We start from the raw sequence: 21,650 nt of genomic DNA, 5'->3' as shown, positions 1-21,650 counted from the left end.
GCAGTCCTGCAGCAACTAACAACCCGAAAAAACAGCAACTTTTTCACGCCAGATATATGACGTCCTAGCTCTATATCGCAGTGATTAAATTAGAAACAAGGCATTGGAAATGTGAACGGAACCCTGCTGTTTGCATAGGGAATGCAGTGTCACAACGCAGGAAGTGTGGAAGCACACGTCCTAGATACATCCTGACCCCATTGTAGGGTCTAGTCTGGAAAGCACCCAGGAGTTGACACTGACTCGACGGCACACTTTACTTTATGTTATGCTTTAAGGGCCAAACGTCATGAAAAAGCCAAATAATGCCACTGCCTGTATGAACAGCACCAAACTGAAGGCTCTGAAAATACCTCCCGCATGTGAACTCACCCTTACCCTACATGTTTGGAAGCAGAAGTAAACTGCTGTTTGGAAAACCTCCAGCTCACTTTAGGAGGCTTCCTGGAGTGTTCGCTCTTTGAATCTGCTGTTCCCACTTGCCTCTGTTTCCTGACCCCAGCCTTGCTCCAGTTCCCTGCTCCAGTTTTACTTTCTGACAAAACTTTCTCTGCCTCACCTAACCTGCTCTAGCTTCATCACTCACCGTGGTCACCAGCCAAGCACCTCTAGTTCTTGCCTGGGCCATGGCTATTGATAGCACCATGTGGCTTGCACGGCTTGCAAGGATCTGCTGTGATTAGTGAGTTTATCAGCACACACCCCTTCCAAAACACCCCTTGCATGTTTTTTCTTAAAGGAATAAAAATCCATGTCACCAAGATGACACTGGCAGCAGGGCCGGATTAAGCTAGTGCAAGGCCTGTAGCATATGTTATAAAGGGGCCCTACATTTTCAAAATGCACATAAAAAGCGAGCGTGATAAGAAATTTCCAAGAGCCGGGGCAGATCCAGCAGGAAATTACAGGGGGTGCAACAATAACTTCTCTCCCATAAAAGATCCCCCCCCTATAAAAAATATTGGGGCTTAGATGTTATCTCTCTCTTGCAAATGCACTATGCCAGGGGGTGTCAAACTCAAATCTGGTGGTGGGCCAGATTAGATTCAGATGCACCTCTGGGGAGCCACACATAGCCTTGCACCCACCTCACGCCACCTTCTGTCTTCCTCCTGCTCTCTGCTCTTTCTCTCATTCCTTTTCTTCCACACACACACACCCCTTGCCCTGCCACTTAAATTAGCTGAACTTACTAGTTTTTACATTAAAGGGACAGGGCAGGACAGAATGAATGAAGCTGCAAGGGCTGGGTAACCAGTGAGCACTAAGTCCGCAATGGCTCTTTTCCCGCGCAGGGTGAATTGCCAAAGCAGAGATGAGGAGAGATCTCCAGACATGAAAGGAGATTATAGGAGTAGGAGACAAGCCTGCAATGCAAACATTTAGTGCGGGGCCCTTGACAGTGCAGGGCCCGTAGCAAATGCTACTTTTGCTAATAGGTTAATCTGGCATAGACTGGCAGCCATTCCAATACATTACAAGCCAGCACTCAAGTGATATCAAGTGGAATTTTTGTTCAGCCAGGCCCTTTTGAGGATTGGATACATCATATGCCAAACTCAAAGAGCAGCATTTGCTCATTTTGCTTGCTCAAAATTCCCATAGGAAGCAGCCCGGGCAAGAAAGGCATTTATCATAACATTTTTAAACACACATAATTTCAGAAGTGGTATCAGGAAACAAGGAAAGAATGTCATTAGCAGACAGGAAGTGCAAAAATAAAAATCTCTTTCCAGTTAAACAAGATTGCATCAAACAGGATTGCATAGGCGGGAGGTGACTGCAGGGTTGATATCACAAAATGGGGAAGTGGATTCAATAGTTGGTTGCTCCCTTCAGTGACCCAAGCGGAGAGAAAGACATGGTCAAGAAATTATTTAGTTGATTGAATTTCTAGCTCATCCCATACCTTCAGGACCCAAACAACACAAAAACTATACATCACCAACATTAGCTAAATATTAATTATTAATTATTAATTTCATTCATTCATTCATTTATTTGATTTCTATACCACCCTTCCAAAAATGGCTCAGGGTGGTTTACACAGAGAAATAATAACTAAATAAGATGGATCCCTGTCCCCAAAGGGCTCACAATCTAAAAAGAAACATAAGATAGACACCAGCAACAGTCACTGGAGGTACTGTGCTGGGGGTGGATAGGGCCAGTTACTCTGTCCCTGCTTAATAAAAAGAATCACCACGTTGAAAGGTGCCTCTTTGCCAAGTTAGCAGGGGATTTGGGTTACCCCCAAATCCATGTAATCTGTGCCAGTAATGATACCTGTTTTTGTTGACATGTGTTGCAAGCTTTCATAGCTTATTAGGCTCTTCTTCAGATGCAAGGACAAAAGTGAAACATGGCAGCTGTCCTTAGAGACCCAGATCAAACGGTTGGCCATTTGGAGAGCTTAGAGAACAAAGGAGCAATTGGGCTGTTGGATGAGTGTCAGACTGGAAGTTACATTGCAGAGATTTATAAAGCTCTCTTAACATCCTATTTTATAATTGAAAATATTTTAGCAGAATAGCAATCTCTCCCTTTCCTCTGCTCAAGCTTGTAGCCAACCATGAGGCTTAACACACAGGACTTCTAGCCCAAATCTACTTCAGAAGAGAGTGTGTGTATTCACGCACCAGCCAAACATACCCCAAAGTCCCTTTGAGATTCTTGGACCCACTCCACACACAAATCGGGCTTTGTGATGCGAATTCTAGCTTATCTCGATGTATTTCCAGATTTTTAAAATGTTGGTTTAAAGCTATTTTTTCTGAAAATAGGGAGAGGCACTGCCATAGAATCATTAGCATGATAAGAGGGATGTTCTCTTTAGAAATTCAGATATTGTTCTTTAGGAAGCTCTCTCCCCCCGCCCCGCCACCATTGGCTAGAAGGAAAACACAGAGCATGCCATGTGAACGTGTTTCAAAACAAAATCCGAGAGCAGAGGGGAGGGGCTGCTTCCCTCAATGCCACGAGTGTATTTCGAAGTGGCTTCACTCAACATTTACCCTGAAGCATGAAGCCATTTGTGAATAACTTCCATGACAACTTTTCATTTTAAAAAAACATTGAGGGACTGTTAAATGTGTCTGTCCAGTAATTTCAAGTTTGGTCCTTCATTACAAATTAATTTGGTCCTTCTCCAGCAAGATGGGATTTACACATGGACACTTGTAAGGAGATGTGAACTATTTGCTTACAGCAGGCCCTGTTCTTAGAAGGGTCTCACAACTTCACATTCAGGTTTATTGTGTTTCTCCTCCTGTCTTGACTCTGGGTGTGCATGAGAAAAACATCATGAAAATCCGGTTCTTTTATTTGCCTCAGTAAGCTTTTCGTATGTTCAAACCCGAAAATCCAATGACCCCATCTTTTTAAAGCTTAGAAGTCTTATTCAAAGACTTGAGGCATATAGAACAGCAATGAGCAGCAAAAGATACATTAAAATTTATTTACCCTTCTGGCAGCTTGAGGTTTTCTCAGGTTCCTCCAAAAAGGATTTTTTTAAAAGAAGAAACTAAGTAAGTAAGTAGCTATTTAGTGGATAGATAAGTTTATAGGAATGTAGTAAGTTGCATATTTAGAAAATAGAATACTAGAGGCTATTGTTATGAGGGAGAGAAAAAAGGAGGGGGAAAATAGATATTAAGAGATAAAACATCTTGGCTAGAAAGAGAGAAAATATGCTCTCTGTGAAGAGTTACTTATGAAAAAAGAGAGGAAAATCTACTATTTTCCTGCTTTCCTAACTTGCTTTTATACCCCAAAGTCACACTTCTCCTCCCCCTGCCCGGCTTTTCACACTATTGATTGGTTCCCAACTGTTGCACCCAGGATTTCTCATTGGCTCCTTGAGTTCCCATCTTCCCACAAATATTGAACGTAATATTCTGCTTTGATCATGGCGACCTGGACCCCACCAATCCTCTAATCCTCTAAATTTTGACATGGCTTGTTTACGCCCCCAATTAACTGCCACCATCAGGCCTAGTCATTCTTTTTCTTCCCTTGATAAGGTGCCAAGAACCATATATCAACTTTGACAAGGCACAGATGAAATGGGAGTTCCAGTCTCCTCCTCCTTATGCCTGTTGCATGATCTACGACCTCACAATTCATTAGCAGTCATATCTTCAAAGATTCTCTGGAGAATTGGCAATGAACCACTTGTCTCTTGCTTGCTTAGAATCCAATTTATAGGTGTTTAGCCTGAGTTTAGCTCTCTACCAGAGTTTACATAATACACAGCAAGATGTTAGCTCTTTCAATTTATTTTAATTATTTATCAAATTTGTATGCCGCCCCAAACTTCCATCTCTGGCTTACAACACATGACCATGAGATGGGTGTGGAGGGTGAGCGGGGGCAAAGAAAGTGGACCTACCTTCCCCCCAGATGATCAATGGAGGTTCTCTTGGGCATGCCACTGCATGCCCACACAATCCATGCTGCTCTGTGCAATCAGTATTTTAATGGGTTCATCTCCGAGTTTCTATCGTCCACTTTAACTTTCTTCTGATAGGGAGGGAATTTGCATTGCAGAGCCTTATTTGACCCCTGCTAATTGTTTTTTAGCTTTTTGAGGCATCTATGGAGGGGAGTTAGACCAAAGGGGGATCAATGGGGGATGCAGAGGGAGGGACCTTGATTGGAGAGTTAACTTTTGTGATTTAACTCAGTTTATCTGCAGAGCTGATAAACAAAGGCAGCTTCACGTCACCATCTTAGCTCCACTTCCTCATGTGATTTAACTCTAGAGTCTACTTAGGTGTCCCAGCATAAGGAAGGCAGAGGCCATGTGCGCAGGTGCGTGGCCTCCATAATGGCCACCAGGCTGCCGGGTAAAGGCCAAAAACTGGCCAAAGAGCGGCCGAACTGGCCAAGGGGGTCATTTTGAAGGCTGGCAGGGGGAGAGGGGACACACACACACACCCCTCCAGGAACTACCCTGAGGGGAGTAAAAAGTAAAAGAATTTTTTTTAAAAAAAAATCAAAATTAAGCTTGCTAACCCCCCGATCAGAGGGTGGTTTGGATGGGACGGGGGGTGGCTGGGTTGGACTGAACAGGGGGTGGTTTGGTTCGACCCTGAGCAGTCGAACCCAACTGGTTCGACGTCAAACACGTTCAACGTCGAGCCTGTTTGCACACCCCTACTGCCTACTAAGTGACTGATCCCCATGTGCCAACAAACGCAGGGCTCACAATCCCATGAGGCTCCTGAGCATGTTAAGAGTGAGAACCATATCCCTGCAGTCTCAAACATAAGCAGAGAGGCTTCTGGAAGCCTGCCAAAAAGCAGTGCTGGATAGAAATTCTATAGAAAGTACAGGGAGGAGCGCCTTGGAGGTGGAGTAGCACTGTATGTTAAAGAAGGGATAGAATCTAACAACCCAGAAGACCAGAGTCCTCCACAGAAGTTCTGTGGATCACAATATAAGGCCTGAAAGGAAATGTGATACTAGGGATGTGCTATCGCCCTCCGGATCAAAATGCTGATAGTGACTGGGAGTTGCAGAGGGAAATCAGGGAAGCATCAAGGAGAGACAGAGTGGTAATAATAGGTGACTTTAATTACCCACATATAGACTGGGTAAATTCATAGTCAGGTAATGACAAGGAGGCCAGATTTCTAGATAGCTGAATGACTGTGCCCTAGAATAGTTGGTCATGAAACCAACTAGAGAGGAGGTGCTCTTGGACTTAATCCTGAGTGGCACACAGGACCTGGTGGGAGATATCAGTGTCATGGACCCTTTAGGGAACAGTGACCATAGTGCGATCAAATGCAGCATACATGTGGAGAGAAAATCCCCAAGGAAATCTAACACAGACACTTTGAATTTCAGAAGAGGAAACGTCTCTAAAATAAGAGTTTGGTGAAAATAAAATTGAAAGGGAAAATCAGGAGAGTCACTTTGCTCCAGAATGCATGGAGTTTACTTAAAACCACAATACTAGAAGCCCAGTTAGAATGTATACCCAAAAGGAGGAAAGATACCACCAAGTCCAGGAGGATGCCAACATGGCTTAACAGGTAAAGTCAAGGAAGCTTTAAAGTTGAAGAAGACTTCCTTCTGAAATTGGGAGGCCCGCCCAAATGAAGAGAACAGAAAGGAACACAAATGCTGGCAAAAGAAATGCAAGGTGACAATAAGGGCAGTGAAAAGAGAGTATGAAGAACATTTAGCTAAAAGCATCAATAGGAATAACAAAAACTTCTTTAAATACAGCAGAAGCAGGAAACCTGCCAGGGAGGTGGTTGGACCATTAGATGATGAGGGAGTGAAAGAGATTATCAAGGAGGATATGGAGGTTGCAGAGAAGCTAAATGAGTTCTTTGCATCTGTCTTCGCAGCAGAGGATACTGAGCATATACCTGTTCCTGATCCAAGCTTCTCAGGGACAGAGACTAAAGAACTGAGTCAGATAAAGGTGAAAAGAGATGATGTTCTAAACTGTCTGAAAAAATAAAAAATTAAATCTCCAGGGCCAGACGGCATCCATCCAAGAGTCCTTAAAGAACTCAAATGTGAAATTGCCAACCTCCTAGCAAAAATGTATAACTTATCCCTACAATCAGTCTCTGTACCAGAGGACTGGAAAGCAGCCAATGTAACATCGATTTTCAAAAAGGGATCCAGTGGGGATCCGGGAAATTACAGGCTTAGCTTAACATCTGTTCTGAGCAAATTAATGGAAAACATCCTCAAGGATAAATTGCCTCACCATCCTTTTGGAGTTCTTTGAGAGTGTCAACCGATGTGTGGATAAAGGTGATTTATTTATTTATTTATTTATTTAACATATTTCTATACCGCCCCAAACTTATGTCTCTGGGCGGTGATCCAGTTGACATAGTATGCCTGGACTTCTAAAAAGCTTTCGACAAAGTTCCTCATCAAAGACTCTTGATAAAACATAGCAGTCATGGGACAAGGAGACAAGTTCATGTGTGGATTGGTAACTGGTTGAAGGACAGGAAAAAGAGGGTAGGTATACAGTAAATGGACACTTTTCTAAATGGAGGGAAGTAAGAAGTGGGGTCCCTCAAGGATCTGTACTGAGACTGGTGCTTTTTAATTTATTTAGAAATGATCTAGGTGTTGGGATAAACAGCGAGGTGGCCAGATTTGCAGATGACATAAAACTATTTAGGGTAGTGAAATCCAGAACAGATTGTGAGGAGCTCCAAAAGGATCTCCCCAAACTGGAGGAGTGGTGACAAAATGGCAAATGCAGTCCTATGCTGGCAAGTGTAAGGTGATGCATATTGGGGCAAAAAAAACACCCCAACTTCCCATATACACTGATAGTATCTGAGCTGTCAGTGACTGAGCGATCTTGGGGTTACGGTTGACAGCTTGTTGAAAGTGTCAACTCAATGTGCAGCAGCTGTGAAGGCCAATTCCATGCTAGGAATCATTAGGAAGAGAACTGAAAATAAAACTGCTAATATTATAATGCCCTTATACAAAACTATGGTGTGGCCACACTTGGAGTACTGAGTACAGTTCTGGTTACCATACCTAAAGAAGGACATTGTAGAACTGGAAAAGGTGCAGAAGAGGGCAACCAAGATGATCAGGGGCCTAGAGCACCTTTCTTATGAGGCAAGGCTAGTACCAGTTGCAGGGGAGTAACAGCAGGAGGGAGGCCATGCCCTCAAGTCCTGCCTGTAGGCTTCCAGTGGCATCTGGTGGGACATTGTGTGAAACATGATGCTGGACTAGATGGGCCTTGGGCCTGATCCAGCAGGGCTGTTCTTATATTCTTATGTCACTGCTTCACCTGCGTCTGATGAAAAGGAGAGATACAACTGTCATCTGCATATTGATGACACTTGGAGCCAAATCTCCTGATGACCTTTCCCAGTGGCTTCATGTAGATGTTAAACAGCATGGGGGGGTTGGGGAATGGAACCTTGCAGAACCCCATAGCATAACTGCCAAGGGTTTGAGCAGTAGTCCCCCAGCACCACCTTTTGGGAACAGCCTCAAGGTGGGAGTGAAACCACCTCCAAGGAGTGCCTCCCACACCAAACCCAGCCAACCTATCCGAAAGGATACCATGGTCAATGGTATCAGAAGTCGCTGAGACCCCCCAAGAGAATTAATAGGGTTGTACTCTCTCTCTCTCTCCCCCCTCCCACCATAGGTCATCCCACAGGGCAACCAAAGCAGTTTCTGTTCCAAAGCCAGGCCTGAAGCCTGATTGAAATGGATCTAGATAGTCCATTTCCTCCAAGAGTGTGTCTGGAACTGGTCGGTCACAACATGCTCAGTCACCTTGCCCAGGAAGGGAATATTGGCCACAGGCGTATAATTGTTTACATCCTCTGGGTCTAGACTGGGTTTCTTTAGGAGTGATCGAATACTAGCTTGCTTCAATGAAGCTGGGACCACTCCCTCTCTCGATGAGGCATTTAGAACCTGCTGGACCCAGCTAAAAACTCCCTTTTACTAGACTTAATAAGCTGTGAAGGACAAGGGTAGTCAGCTCATCAGTGTGGCTACCTGGTGTGGTAGCTTCCCCTGTGCCCCTCCATCCCCATTCCCAGAACAGATAATACCTGAAGGGGGTTTATCTCTTGGGGAAATCAAGGTGAAATGGCCTGGGGAAATAAAAGGCAAGAACTGAAATAGGAGGACCAGACCTGAGAATTATGGAACTTGAGTTCCAACACAGCAAAACAGGGTGTAACGGGGTATTTCAAACCACACAGGAAGTCAACAAGCCTGGCAGTGCAGGACTTGTGCTGCATGGGTAACAAGAGATTGCAAAATGTTCAGGGGTCAGAAGTTCAGATTTTGTTCCCATGATCATCAGACATGATAGTCCCAAACCTTGGGTCCCCAGATGTTGTTGTAGACCAACCTCTGGCCTACAGCATAGCCGTGACTGTAACACAGTTGAACATGTTGACTTTCCTATTGGAATCTGGTGCATATCTGAGAGAGGATCAAGTGTCTAACATTCATAAAGTGTGCTGCCAAGTTAGTGTCAACTCCTGGCGACCACAGAGCGCTATGGTTTTCTTTTGGTAGAATACAGGAGGGGTTAACCATTGCCTCCTCCCGTGCAGTGTGAGATTATGCCTTTCAGAATCTTCCTATATCGCCGCTGCCCAATATAGGTGTTTCCCATAGTCTGAGAAACATACCTGCGGAGATTCAAACCAGCAACCTCTGGCTTGCTAGTCAAGTCATTTCCCCGCTGTGCCATTAGGTGGCTCAAACTTTCATAGTTGCATTGAAATGCTTAACAGGAAAGTCTGTGTAAGAGTATTTTGCCCAAGGGCACTAAAAAACCAACCTTGAGTGTCCATATGCTTTTTGTGTCATGCATGAATGCTATTTATACAGGAGAGAATCCAAACTGAATGTTCACTACAATCAGCATAGATTTAGAAGCTGATTGAACACAGAGCCAATACATCTTGTGTGTGGAAATACCACTTCCATGCTCACTGTTTTTGCCCCACTGTTTACAAATTTGTTTTTTCTGTATACATCTAATATACTTGCCAGCTGATAACAATGCATGGCTCTGACCAAGTGGACTCTAATTCTTAATGAAATTAAGATCATGGTCAATCTGCATCTTTAACCTGCCACAAGATACGAATACGACAAATATTTATATACCGCTTTTCAACAAAAGTTCCCAAAGCAGTTTACATAGATATAAATAAATAAATAAAATGGCTCCCTGTCCCCAAAAGGGCTCACAATCTAAAAGAGAAACATAAGACAGACACTAGCAACAGCCACTGGAGGGATGCTGTGCTGGGGACGGATAGGGCCAGTTTCTCTCCCCCTGCTAAATAAAGTGAATCACCACTTTAAAAAGGTGCCTCTTTGCTCAGTTACCGGGGATGCTTTTTTGACAAAAAATGATCACTTAAAGCCCAAACAATACAGTAAACAGACCTAAAAATTCTTTATATCTCAAACACCTTTAATAAGCAGCAAGGTAGATCTTACACATTTACCTAAATGTCATTCCTGTCCTATTTCACTATCTTGCAACTGGTACAGACAAGCATGAAAATAAGCCTAGTTGGGAAGGAATCCAATGGAAGTAGGTTAGATTCCTATTCAGACATTCAGTCTATATATAGTCTAATATATATGTCTATATATTCAGACATTCAGTCTATATTTTTGTGTAAATGGCTGTAAATGCATTCTTTTAGAAAATGAACCTGGGTACAGCCCCATTGAAATGCAGGGTACAGATAAGGAGTGTACTATTGAATATACATTGAAGTTCTGTGTAAATGACTGTACATGTATACAGATTTGTACATGCATACACTGTATACAGATACTACATGCATTGCACATAATGTGTGAAGAGGGCTTAGGCTGGTGACAGTTTTTCATAGAGTTGGAAGTGGTTTGAAAGAGGGATTGTGGCTTTTTGTGCACATTCATCTCACTCACTTTCACTTCCGATAAATAAGTTTGATGTTGTATTTCAAAAGTCTGCAAAACCTGTCTGACTAAAGGCAATGGCGAAAACAAAGAAAAAAGTATGTACATAAGAGGAAATGAACCTTTCTCAAACTAGTTTAAACTCAATTAAAAACTGTTGCCTCAGATCAGATTCTGGGTAACAGATAAGCTCATGTTTTAGGCATCCCCTATTTAAAAAGGGTGCCTGTTCCTGAATATCAATATAGGGCATGTCCCTCATCTCAAAATGCCCAATTCCATAATGCTACTACTACTACTACTAAACATTTGTATTAGGGATGTGTGAATCATTTCGAGGTCAAATAGATTCGACTTGAATCTGGTCAATCCAAGTGATTCGATCTTGAAACAAATCTGCCCGGTCACCCCTGGACAAATTTGAACTTGAATCGAATCTCCCCAGATTTGATTCAAATTGATTCAAGATTCAAGATTCAAGTTTCATGTTTCCCTTTTTCATTCCCCCCGATTCCCAGCTTTCATTTTTTAAAAAGCTACGCTCAAAAAACTCCTTGTGGAAGTGGAGTTATGGAACAAAATGTGCAAACACTATTTTTGAAGTGTTTGGTGTGTACTTATTTTTACTCATAATGAATCCCTATGAGGATTCATTACACACCAGAGTCTAAAAACTTCAAAAATTCCTAAACTGAGTACCCCACTTCCTTTTGTGTGTGTGTGGGGGGGGGGGTATTAGTGACACCCCATATGCCAATGACCCCCCCAACCTGCAATGACCCCCCCAACCTGCAAACCTGCAATATACTGAGTACACCACTGGCTAGCAGGTTGAGGGGTAGTTGGCACATGGGGGTGCCACTAATTCCCCACCCACGCTCAAGGCAATGGTGTACTCAATTTAGGAATTTTTGAAGTGTTTAGACTCTTTGGTGTGTAATGAATCCTCATAGCGAAACCGCCCTGAGCCATTTTTGGAAAGATGGTATAGAAATTGAATTAATAATAATAATTATTATTATGATGATGATGATGATGATGATGATGATGATGATGAAAAGTCATTACACACCAAAGAGTCTAAATACTTCAAAAATAGTGGCTGCACATTTTGCTCCATAATTCCACTTCTACAAGGGTTAGAGCTTAGTTTTAAAAAAAAATTAAACCTGGGGTTCCATGTTAGGCTTAAGGATGGGGCTGCTTCGAATCCTCATTATCCCCTATGGTGGAAATCTATAAAAACACTAAAAAATAAAAGAAATCATAAAAAATAAATCATGTGTCCCACCGCCTTGAAATCGGGGTGGTAGGTAGCACCCATGGGTGCCCCTGGACCTTTAAAAGTGGGTCAAATTGATTTGAATCCCAATTGACTCTAATCCATCTCTAATAAAATCTGACCAGATTCAAATTTGCAGATTTGAGTCCGAATTGAATCTGGATGATTCAATTCAACCTCTAATCGAATCACAGAAATCAATTCGCGCACATCCCTAATTTGTATAGCACTTCTAATCTGCAAAATATTTTGTGTTCTTTAATGTGCCTGTCTTCAGAAGTCTAGAACAGGTTGCTATTGTTTTTATTTGGTAAATGAGGAGTTCATGGCTTTTCCAGATGGGAATAAACTGTGGGATGTATAAAGTTTTTGCACACATCTTAGCAAAATCTTACCTGCTGTACATACACCAAACTGAAACCTTGCGCAATTTTTGCAGTGCCACCTGCCAGCCAGCTCTTGCATTCTGAGAAGAACCGGGAACATTCCCTTTTTCATTACTACTTTTGTGCCAATTGGGGGAAAGTGTGAATTCTTCTCAGAATGCAAGAGTGACCAGCAGGTGGTGCTGCAAAAATTGCACAATATATCTGCTTGGCAAGTGGTAAGATCACACTAGGAACTAGCACAGAAGCCTGCAGAAGCATGTATATAGAGAGTAGGCTTGCCCTTGGAACTTGCACAAAAGCTTTATTCATCCTACAGTTTATTGCCATCTGGAATCACTTACCAAAGGTCACACAATGAAAGCACAGCCAAAATGTGCCTTGAACCCAAGACTCTCAGATATACAGCCTTAGTCTTCCTTCTGAGAAGAGGAATTAGGCTTTTCTTGCTTCACTGTGCATAATAGCAAGAAGCGACAGAACTGGGTTGATCAGGAAATGCAGTGGGATGTGAGGAGGGAAGGCGTTTGTATTGCTGGGAGCAATGGCACTATCAAATTGCCTTCCTAGCTCTTAAAAAGCATTACCTCTATGTTCAGATTCAGTAAATGTTTAATGATAACTCGTAAGAGACTGCATACACAGTTGAGATAGAGAGTTCCTGTCACACTGCTTCTAGTGATAATGTGTTGGTGGCAGGGGGCACAACATTGATGGCAGAGCCAGCATTTAGTTTGCTGGCATGTAAGTCTGCCATTTCAACTGCAGAGTCAAGAGGTGGCTGGGCTCACAGGATAGCCGAAGGAGCTGCTTTTTGCATTATGTCTGTCTTCAGCCTAGGAGCGATGATATTTAAGCATTGCCATCTAGTGGCTAAGAGAAACCTAGCACACCAAAGCAATTGTGTGAGGAGTCAATTGAAACAGGAACAGCTTCTTTATTGTTTTAACTGTGCTTGAGCTGCAGAAGGTCTCCAGAACAAAAGCACACACACACACACACACACACACATACAGCTTCATTAACACTCCCACTCCTTATAAGGCAATTGGCCCCTCCCCTTGGTAGGATCACATTTTGAGTTTCAAACCAATAAGGGAGGGGAAACGATGAAAACAAAACCATTTTGATCTCTTCCGAACTGGAGGTGATGAGTAGACTGTCAGTCACCTCTGGGGATTATTATGCCCCTCTGTTTCTAGCTATGCGCTGCGCAGTCCCTGTAACGTGCAGGCTTCCGAATCACGCAGCCGCTAGAGGTTGTCGGCTCCCCAAATGAAGATGGGGAACAAGCTTCAACAGATGGTGGTTGGGTTTGGCCATTATTTGGAAGTGCTGCTTCAGTCCCAGTTAAGTGATCAGATGGGATCTCCAGTAGTGATGTGCAAACAGGTTCGATGTTCAACATCAAACCTGTTCAATTCAATGGCCCGGTATCGAACTGAAACACCACCACCCTCGGTTTGGTACCAGACCAAAACACACACACACACACACGGCCATTGGAGACGAAGGAAAGACTGCCAACAGGCAGGGACTCAGCAACAGTGGAGGAGTTGCTGAGCCCCGATAAGACCGAAGGGGAGGCATGCGAGTATAACATCAGCAGCATGCCTCCCGAAGGGAGGGAGTCTGAGCAGGAGGAAGGAGAAGGGGGAGAGTCATTGGCAACAGCTGTAAGGGGTAATCAATTACAGGTAATAAAGAAGGGCGCTGGCCCCATAATTGGGGGCAGGCGATGCATAGCCTGTGAGGCGGTATATAAGGAGTCGGCCAGGGATGAGAAGGAGGCTGGTGGACAGTGTCAGGGCCCCCCCTGGAGAGGGGCAGACACAAGGAACAAGCAGCCTAGGACAGAGGAGGCACGGGGTGATACTCAATCCCCAACCTGTCCCTGGTCTGAGGCCGGTCCTGATAAGCCTAGCCAGGCTGGGTAGAGGAGACAGGGATATGTAGCTGGACAGTGGTGGCCCGTACGGGGACCCCTTGTGGGGAAGGAAGAATCTGCAGATGCCCAGCAAGGGATTGAAGGAGGAGACCGGCTGCATCCTGTGAATATGTCTGACCCAGCAGCAGCAGTCACTATGGATTTGGCTCAGTTTGGGCAGTGGTTGTCAAACAGGCAAGAACAACTTATCAGGGACTTGACAAGGCAGCAATTAGCCACTCAGGCCGACCTAGTCCGAGGGATCAGTGAAGAGATTGCAGCTAGACGCCCCATGGTAGCCCTCACAGGGACAGCAGAAGGAACAGGGGGAAGTGCTTCGGTTTTCAGGTTAACACCTGATGATGACATAGAGGCATTCCTTACGACATTTGAAAGGACCGCCACCATGGCAGGATGGCCTAAGGCTCAGTGGGCTGTAATACTAGGCCCTTATTTGACCGGCCCAGCCCAAAGGACAGTGCAAGGCCTGTTCATAGAGGAAGTGGGGGACTATGATAAGGTAAAGGCCACCATATTGGATCGATATGCAGTCATAGAGGAAACATATCGCCAAAAAATCAGGGCACTGAAATATGGAAAGGGGACCAGACCCTGGGCCTTTGTGTGGGAGCTAAGGGAATTAGCCATGAAATGGCTCCAACCCGGTTCAGCGGATGAAACCCGCATTGTAGAAGATTGTATTGGAGCAAATGCTGCAGAGTATCTCAGCAGAGGCTTGGGTCTGGCTGATGTGAAGCAGGCCCAGCTCTTTAAAGGTTGACATTAAAATTTTAGAAAACTATATGGCGGCCGAAACATTAGAGGTTCCCAGAGACAAACCCCAATATGAGGCCAAGAAAACCACCTCAAGAGAGGGTCGATGGCCAGAACTTATGACTGGGGGAGGACCCAGCAGAGGTCCTTGTTTCACCTGCAGGCAGATGGGTCACCTGAAGCGAGAATGACCCTTCATGGAATGTGACCTCTGCCACATCGAGGTAGGCCCAAAGATGAAAGGGGAACCCCTGGTTGTCACCGTGCAACTACCTGGGGGAGAAGCCCAGGCTTTGCTGGATACCGGGAGTACCGTTTCAATGGTGCAAGCCCGGTGGGCTCCACAAGGTATGGTGGCCAAGAGAACAGTAGCAGACTCCTGCCTGCACCGACATGCACACCAGCTGCCAGTGTGGTCCTTTCAGATTGGACTGCCCATAGGAGAATGTATCCTGGAAGCACTAATACCCGAGGACCTGCCCTATGCTGTATTACTGGGCCGAGGCTGCCCAGGTTTCTGGTCTATGGTCCATGACGCCTCACGCCCCTTAGCTAGGGAAGAATCGTGTGCCCTGGCAGAAGAGGATACCAGGGAAGGGCCCTCAACCCGAGCACGGCCCACTCCCGGGACCCAACCAGAGGAGGACTGGAGAGGTGATCCCAAATTCCAATGGGCTCAACAGGAGGATGAATCCCTTCAGCCCTTCTGGGACGTGGCTCAAGAAGTACCCACAAAACGAGAGTCCAATGGGGAGGATGGGCCAGGCAGGCTATTTGAGGTACAACAGAGGATTCTGTGGAGGGTGGTAACCTGGGGAGAGAAGCAGGTGAGGCAATGGGTAGTGCCCCAGGGATACAGGGCTGAGGTACTAAGGGCACCTCATGACTCCCCCGGGGGAGGGCATCAGGGTGGATGAAAAACTCTGAGTAATATCCAAGGATGGTTTTTCTGGCCCTTCATGAGCAAGGAGGTGCACTCTTATTGTGAAACATGCCCAATTTGTCAGCAAGGCAACGCCACACTACCAGCCCCAGCCCCATCACTCCCGCCTATCGACCATTCGAATGGATAGATGTGGACTTTATAGGCCCCTTGCCCTGGACCACTTGAGGCTTTAGATACACCCTGGTCATAGTGGACTATGCCACGCAGTATGCAGAAGCTGTGCCCTTGAGGACCATGCAGACCATGGGAGTCGCCCGTGGTCTGCACTTATTTTATTTATTAATGCACTTATTTTCTCACATGGGACTGCCTGATGAGATAAAATCAGACCAAGGGACTTCATTCATATCTCGCACAATGAAACAGCTATGTAACAGCCTGGATATCAAACACAAGGTGGCCTTGATAAACCACCCACAAACAGACGGCCTTGTGGAACAATATAACCAAACTATAAAAGCGATGTTGAGGAAGCTGGCAAGATGCCACCCTGGCTGCTGGGACTTGCTGTTGGACCCCATTCTGTTTGCTATCCATTCCAAGCCTCTACAGGTTATGCCCCATTCGAATTGTTGTATGGAAGGGCAACCACAAGGGATATTGGATGTTCTGGGGGAGGGATGGGCCACCCCCCTTAGGAGCTGAAGTTGTGAGCCTGGAACCATATATGGAGCAGCTGAGGACCAGAGTGCAGGAGAAACAAATTCAGGCCCTATCTATCCCAAGAACAGCAAAACAAAAACAAAAAAAACACGGAAAGCCTGAGAATGGACTATACAGTCCAGGGAACGTGTATTAGTGAGGGCCACGGTGTTTCCTACAAAGAGGGGTGGACCCAGGCGAGGAACTTATCAGGTCATGAAAATCGTAGGCCCCCAGAGGTATGAAGTTCAATGTGGCATAGGTCAATGTGATACCAAACAGCTGCATATCAACCTACTGAAGAAATGGAGAGACCGGCAACCTGAACATACATGCCTCCATTTGGGATGGATGGTGGGGAATAGCCTACCAGATGGAGCATTACCCTGGATGGGTCACAGCGAAGCCAGGGAACATCCCCGCTGCGCCAGCAACCTGCCAGAAGACTGGACAAACCCCTTAGAAGACCTACTCTCACAATATGCCTCTTTATTCTCAATGAGACCCGGGCGGGTAGAAGGCATCCATCATGCCATAGAGATGGAACCAGATGCGATCATATGCACACGCTAGAGGCCTATACCCCGAAAAAGGTGGGAGGTAGTGGAACGAGAAGTGGAGGATATGCTGCAACTCCATGTCATAGAACCCTCACACATCAATTGGCGTAACCTAATAGTTCTAGTTCCAAAACCCATTGGTACTGTCCACTTCTGTATAGACTTCAGGGGAGTCAATAAGAAGTCCAGGTTTGATGCCTACCCCATGCCCCGAGCAGAAGCCCGGGTAGTGTCCTCATTAGACCTCACGAATGGATACTGGCAAATACCACTCCATAAAGAAGACAAGAAGAAGATAGCCTTCAATGCACCCCAGGGCTTGTTCCAGGTCACTGTGATGCCCTTTGGGCTCCATGGGGCCACTGCCACATTCCAACATCTGGTAGACCACGTCTTGGCTCATTGCCAGAAGTTTACAATGGCCTACATAGACAATATCATAATATATAGCTGGACGTGGCCAGAACATCTTGACCAATCCCTGGGGAGCATCCAGTACCAATCCCTGGGGGACCCACTTCCTATCTACCTCCATTGTGAAAACTGTCCCTTTATTCCTACTCTCTGTTTCCTGTCCTTCAACCAGTTACCGATCCACACATGAACTTGTCCCCTTATTCCATGACTGCTAAGTTTACTCAAGAGCCTTTGGTGGAGAACTTTATCAAAAGCTTTTTGGAAGTCCAAGTATACTATGTCAACCAGATCACCTTTATCCACATACCTGTTGACACTCTCAAAGAACTACAAAAGGTTAGTGAGGCAAGACTTACCTTTGAAGAAGCCATGCTGGTTCTCCTTCAGCAAGGCCTTTTCTTCTATATGCTTAACAATTTTGCCGTTAAGTATGCTTTCCATCAATTTACTTGGCACCCAAGTTAAGCTGACCAGCCGGTAATTGCCCTGATCCCCCCGCCACCCGTCCCGGATCCGTTTTTGAAAATTGGAGTCACACTGGCTACTTTCCAGTCCTCTGGTACAGAGCCTGATGATAGGGACAAGTTATATATTTTTGCTAGGAGATCGGCAATTTCACATTTGAGTTCCTTCAGAACTATTGGGTAGATGCCATCTGGCCTTGGCGATTTGTTAATTTGTGGTTTTTCAGGACAGTTTAGGACATCTTCCCTTGTCACCTCAAATTGGCCTAGTTCTTCATCCACTAAACCTGAAGAGCTCAATTCTGGAGAGGTATATGGTCAATATCTTCCATTGTTGTTGTGAGCCAAGCCTGATTTGTATACTAGATATGCTCCGGAGCTAGCATATGAAATTAGACTTGTTTCACCAGTGTCACAAAGTGACCAGTTCTTTATAAAGTGACCATGTACAGTCTGGGCACAAAAGTAGAAAGAAGACCAATCTCAAATAATTCAGTGGGCTTTATTGAGTATAAAAGAGCAACAGCATCAACCTAACTGAGCAGAAAACAGAACAATCAATCAGAACTACTAGAAATATTTCAATTATAGCTAGTAATAACACCAACCCAGTGTTCCTAACTATCACATGTGTGTGGATACATGTCAGGTCAGTATTAAATCTTCCTAAAACCTAACACAATTCAGGTATAGATGGAAAGAGGGAGCGGGGAGGTAAGGAAGGCACAGGAATGGGATGGTTGGGAATCAGGAGTTAGTAGAGGGAGGAGGAAGGGGGAAAGCGGAAAGGGAAGTGGAAACCAAGGCTGTAGAAGCTGCATATTTGCCAGGATCCAACGTGGGGCAGCAAGTGTACACAGCTTGGATACGAGGCTTGGGAACGCTGAGGCTTCAGATGGGAAAAGCTGGTGCTGGATTTCACAGACAGAGTTAGCCTTTGATTCTTCGCCCTGCCACAAGAATCACTGAGCAGTCTCTTGTCTGCAGGTTTCAGGCTTCTGTTAGCTCCACAGCTAGACAGCAGGCACTTGGGCAGAGGCGTAACTATAGGGGGGGGCAGGGGGGCACGTGCCCCGGGCGCCATCTTTTCTGGTCACGTGGGGGGTGCCGCCATGACCAATATTTTTTTAAAAAAAAATTTAATTTTTTGTTAATACAAATGTTTCCTGCTCAGTGCAGCAGCGCTGCAGCAGTCAAGGGAGCGCGTCGATGCCCCCTTCCCCACGAGCGGTCCCTTCCGCGCCGCCTGCGCCCCCCCCATTGCTTTGCTGGCGCCTGGCGGCCAGTCAGTGGCCTGGCTTGGCGGCGGCGGGCGCTTGTGAGGAAAAACCTAAGTATAATGTAGTATGTTGGGGTGGCGGTGGGGGGGCGCGGTGGGGGGCGCCATTTCAGTGCTTGCCCCGGGCGCCGTTTTCCCTAGTTACGCCTCTGCACTTGGGATGCGCACATGAGCAAAGATTTGCTGGTTAGGCAAAGCTTGCTGACTCTCTGTCCAGTGAGTTCCCTTCTTATAGTTGTTCCATCATTTGATCTCCATAGAATCTATTCAAAATATCATCATCACAAAAGGTGTCAGTTGCTGTTACCCTCTAGATCCTGTCATCTAATTATTGATATTAGGTTCGTCCAGGATAAAGAGGATCTGGGTTCCATCTCCTATTAAATGGTGTTGGGAAGAATATTGTTCTATTAACATTCCCAAAGCAAATCTGCATCTCTGAGCTTGCAAATGGGCATCGTCTCTTGTCTCCAGACTTTCTGGCACCTGGTCTTCAAGAATGTTAAAAGTCAAAGATGTTAGGAAAGAAAAGGCAAGGCTATGTGTGTGAAAGAGCAATTAAATCATTTTCTTTTGTGAACATCTACATAGGATGTACTTCTAAAAACAGCAAGAGGATATGAACAAGGCTTCTAATTCTACACTGCAAATATCTCCTCAGAGAAAGACAGGATTATCCCCTGTCTTTTCAAGGCAATTCACTGGATAGCAAAGCAATGACCAATGACTATTGTAAACTTTCTGTAAGAGGAAATGAGAGCTCAGCTCCTAGCTTCCCCCAGAGACATTACCTGAGAGCAAGTTCCAGACAATTTAAGGAGTTTAATCATTTCACTCCATTGAATTCCTGTTGCAAGGAGTTCAGTTGTGCTGACAAAGATACAAATCTCAGCCCAGCCTGCTGGACTATGAGTTCTGGTCCAACATGAATGAGCTGGACAACAACATATCCAAATTGCTAGTGTGTGTGTAAATCTTCCTAACATGCATCTGGAAAGGCATTCCCCAGTGATAGCATTTGGATATGTGTGAGACAGGAAAACGAGCCTGGCCATTGTGTCTCTTGATTACACGTTTCACAAACATTGAGAAACAATGCTGGATTGCCCCTACCTTGACAAAGTAATTACCATCTGTCCCAAAGGCAAGTCATGAGATCTGGGTGTCATGCACTGGTCAGTTCATCAATTAATTTAGTAATAAAGTGGAATCAGACCCAGGCCTGGATTTTACATAATTTTGGATTAGTAACTCTGGGTCTAACGTAGTAGTCAGGGTGGCCACAACACCATGAAGACAGATGCAAAGAACTCATTCAGCTTCTCTGCAATTTCCTTATCCTCCTTAATAATCCCTTCCACACCCTCATCATCTAAGGGGCCAACTGCCTCCCTGGCAGGTTTTCTACTTCTGATATATTTTTTTAAATTTTTGTTATTCCCTTTGACACTTCTAGCAATATACTCCTCAAACTCTCGCTTTGATTGCATCCCTTACTGTCTCCTTGCATTTCTTTTGCCAGAGTTTATATTCCTTCCTGTTCTCTTCATATAGGCAGGTCTTCCATTTTCTGAAGGAAGTCTTCTTCCCTTTTATAGCTTCTTTGACTTGTTAGCCACACTGGCATCCTTCTGAATTTGGTGGTACCTTTCCTCCTTGGTAGGCATTCCGACTGTGCTTCTAGTACTGTGATTTTAAATAAGTTCCATGCTTTCTGGAGAGATTTGACCCTCCTGACTTTCCATTTCAACTTCCCCTCATTTTTGAGAACTTTCCTACCAGTCCCCTCATTTTTGAGAAGTTTCCTCTTCTGAAGTTCAAAACATCTGTGTTGGACTTCCTTGACAATTCTCTACTTGGATATATGCTGAATTGGATCACACTATAGTCACTGCTACCCAATGGTTCTGCAACTCTGACATCTCGTACCAGGTCCGGGGCACCACTCAGGAAGTCAGGATTAAATCCAAAGTTGCCATCTCTCTGATTGGTTCCGTGACTAACTGTTCTAAGGCACAGTCATTTAGCACATCTATAAATTTGGACTCTTTGTCATTACCTGAATGTAAATTTACCCAGTTTATGTGTGGGTGATTGAAGTCACCCATTATTACTGCCCTGTCTCTCTTTGACATCTCTCTTATCTGTTCCTTAAACTCCAGGTCACTCTCTGCGCTTTGATCCGGAGGGCAATAGCACGTCCCTAGTAACACATTTCCTTTCAGTCCTCGCAATGTTACCCATAATGATTCTGTGGAGGACTCCAGTCCACCTAGGTTTTCTAGCTTATTGGAATCTATCCCTTCTTTGATATACAAGGCCACTCATCTCCCAATCCTCTCCTCCACTGGTTCTCACCATTCCACCAGGTTTCAGTTACGACCACTATATCTATGTTTTCATTAGTAACCAAGTACTCCAGCTCACCATTTCCAAGCAAAATGCAAAATGCTGGTTATTACTTATAGAACCCTTACTGGCATGGGTCCATGATATTTAAGAAAGTGCCTCCTTTGTCATGAACCTTACT

This window comes from Hemicordylus capensis, chromosome 4 (assembly GCF_027244095.1).
Source record: "Hemicordylus capensis ecotype Gifberg chromosome 4, rHemCap1.1.pri, whole genome shotgun sequence".
Taxonomy (NCBI): domain Eukaryota; kingdom Metazoa; phylum Chordata; class Lepidosauria; order Squamata; family Cordylidae; genus Hemicordylus; species Hemicordylus capensis.
This window is presented reverse-complemented; position numbering follows the sequence as displayed.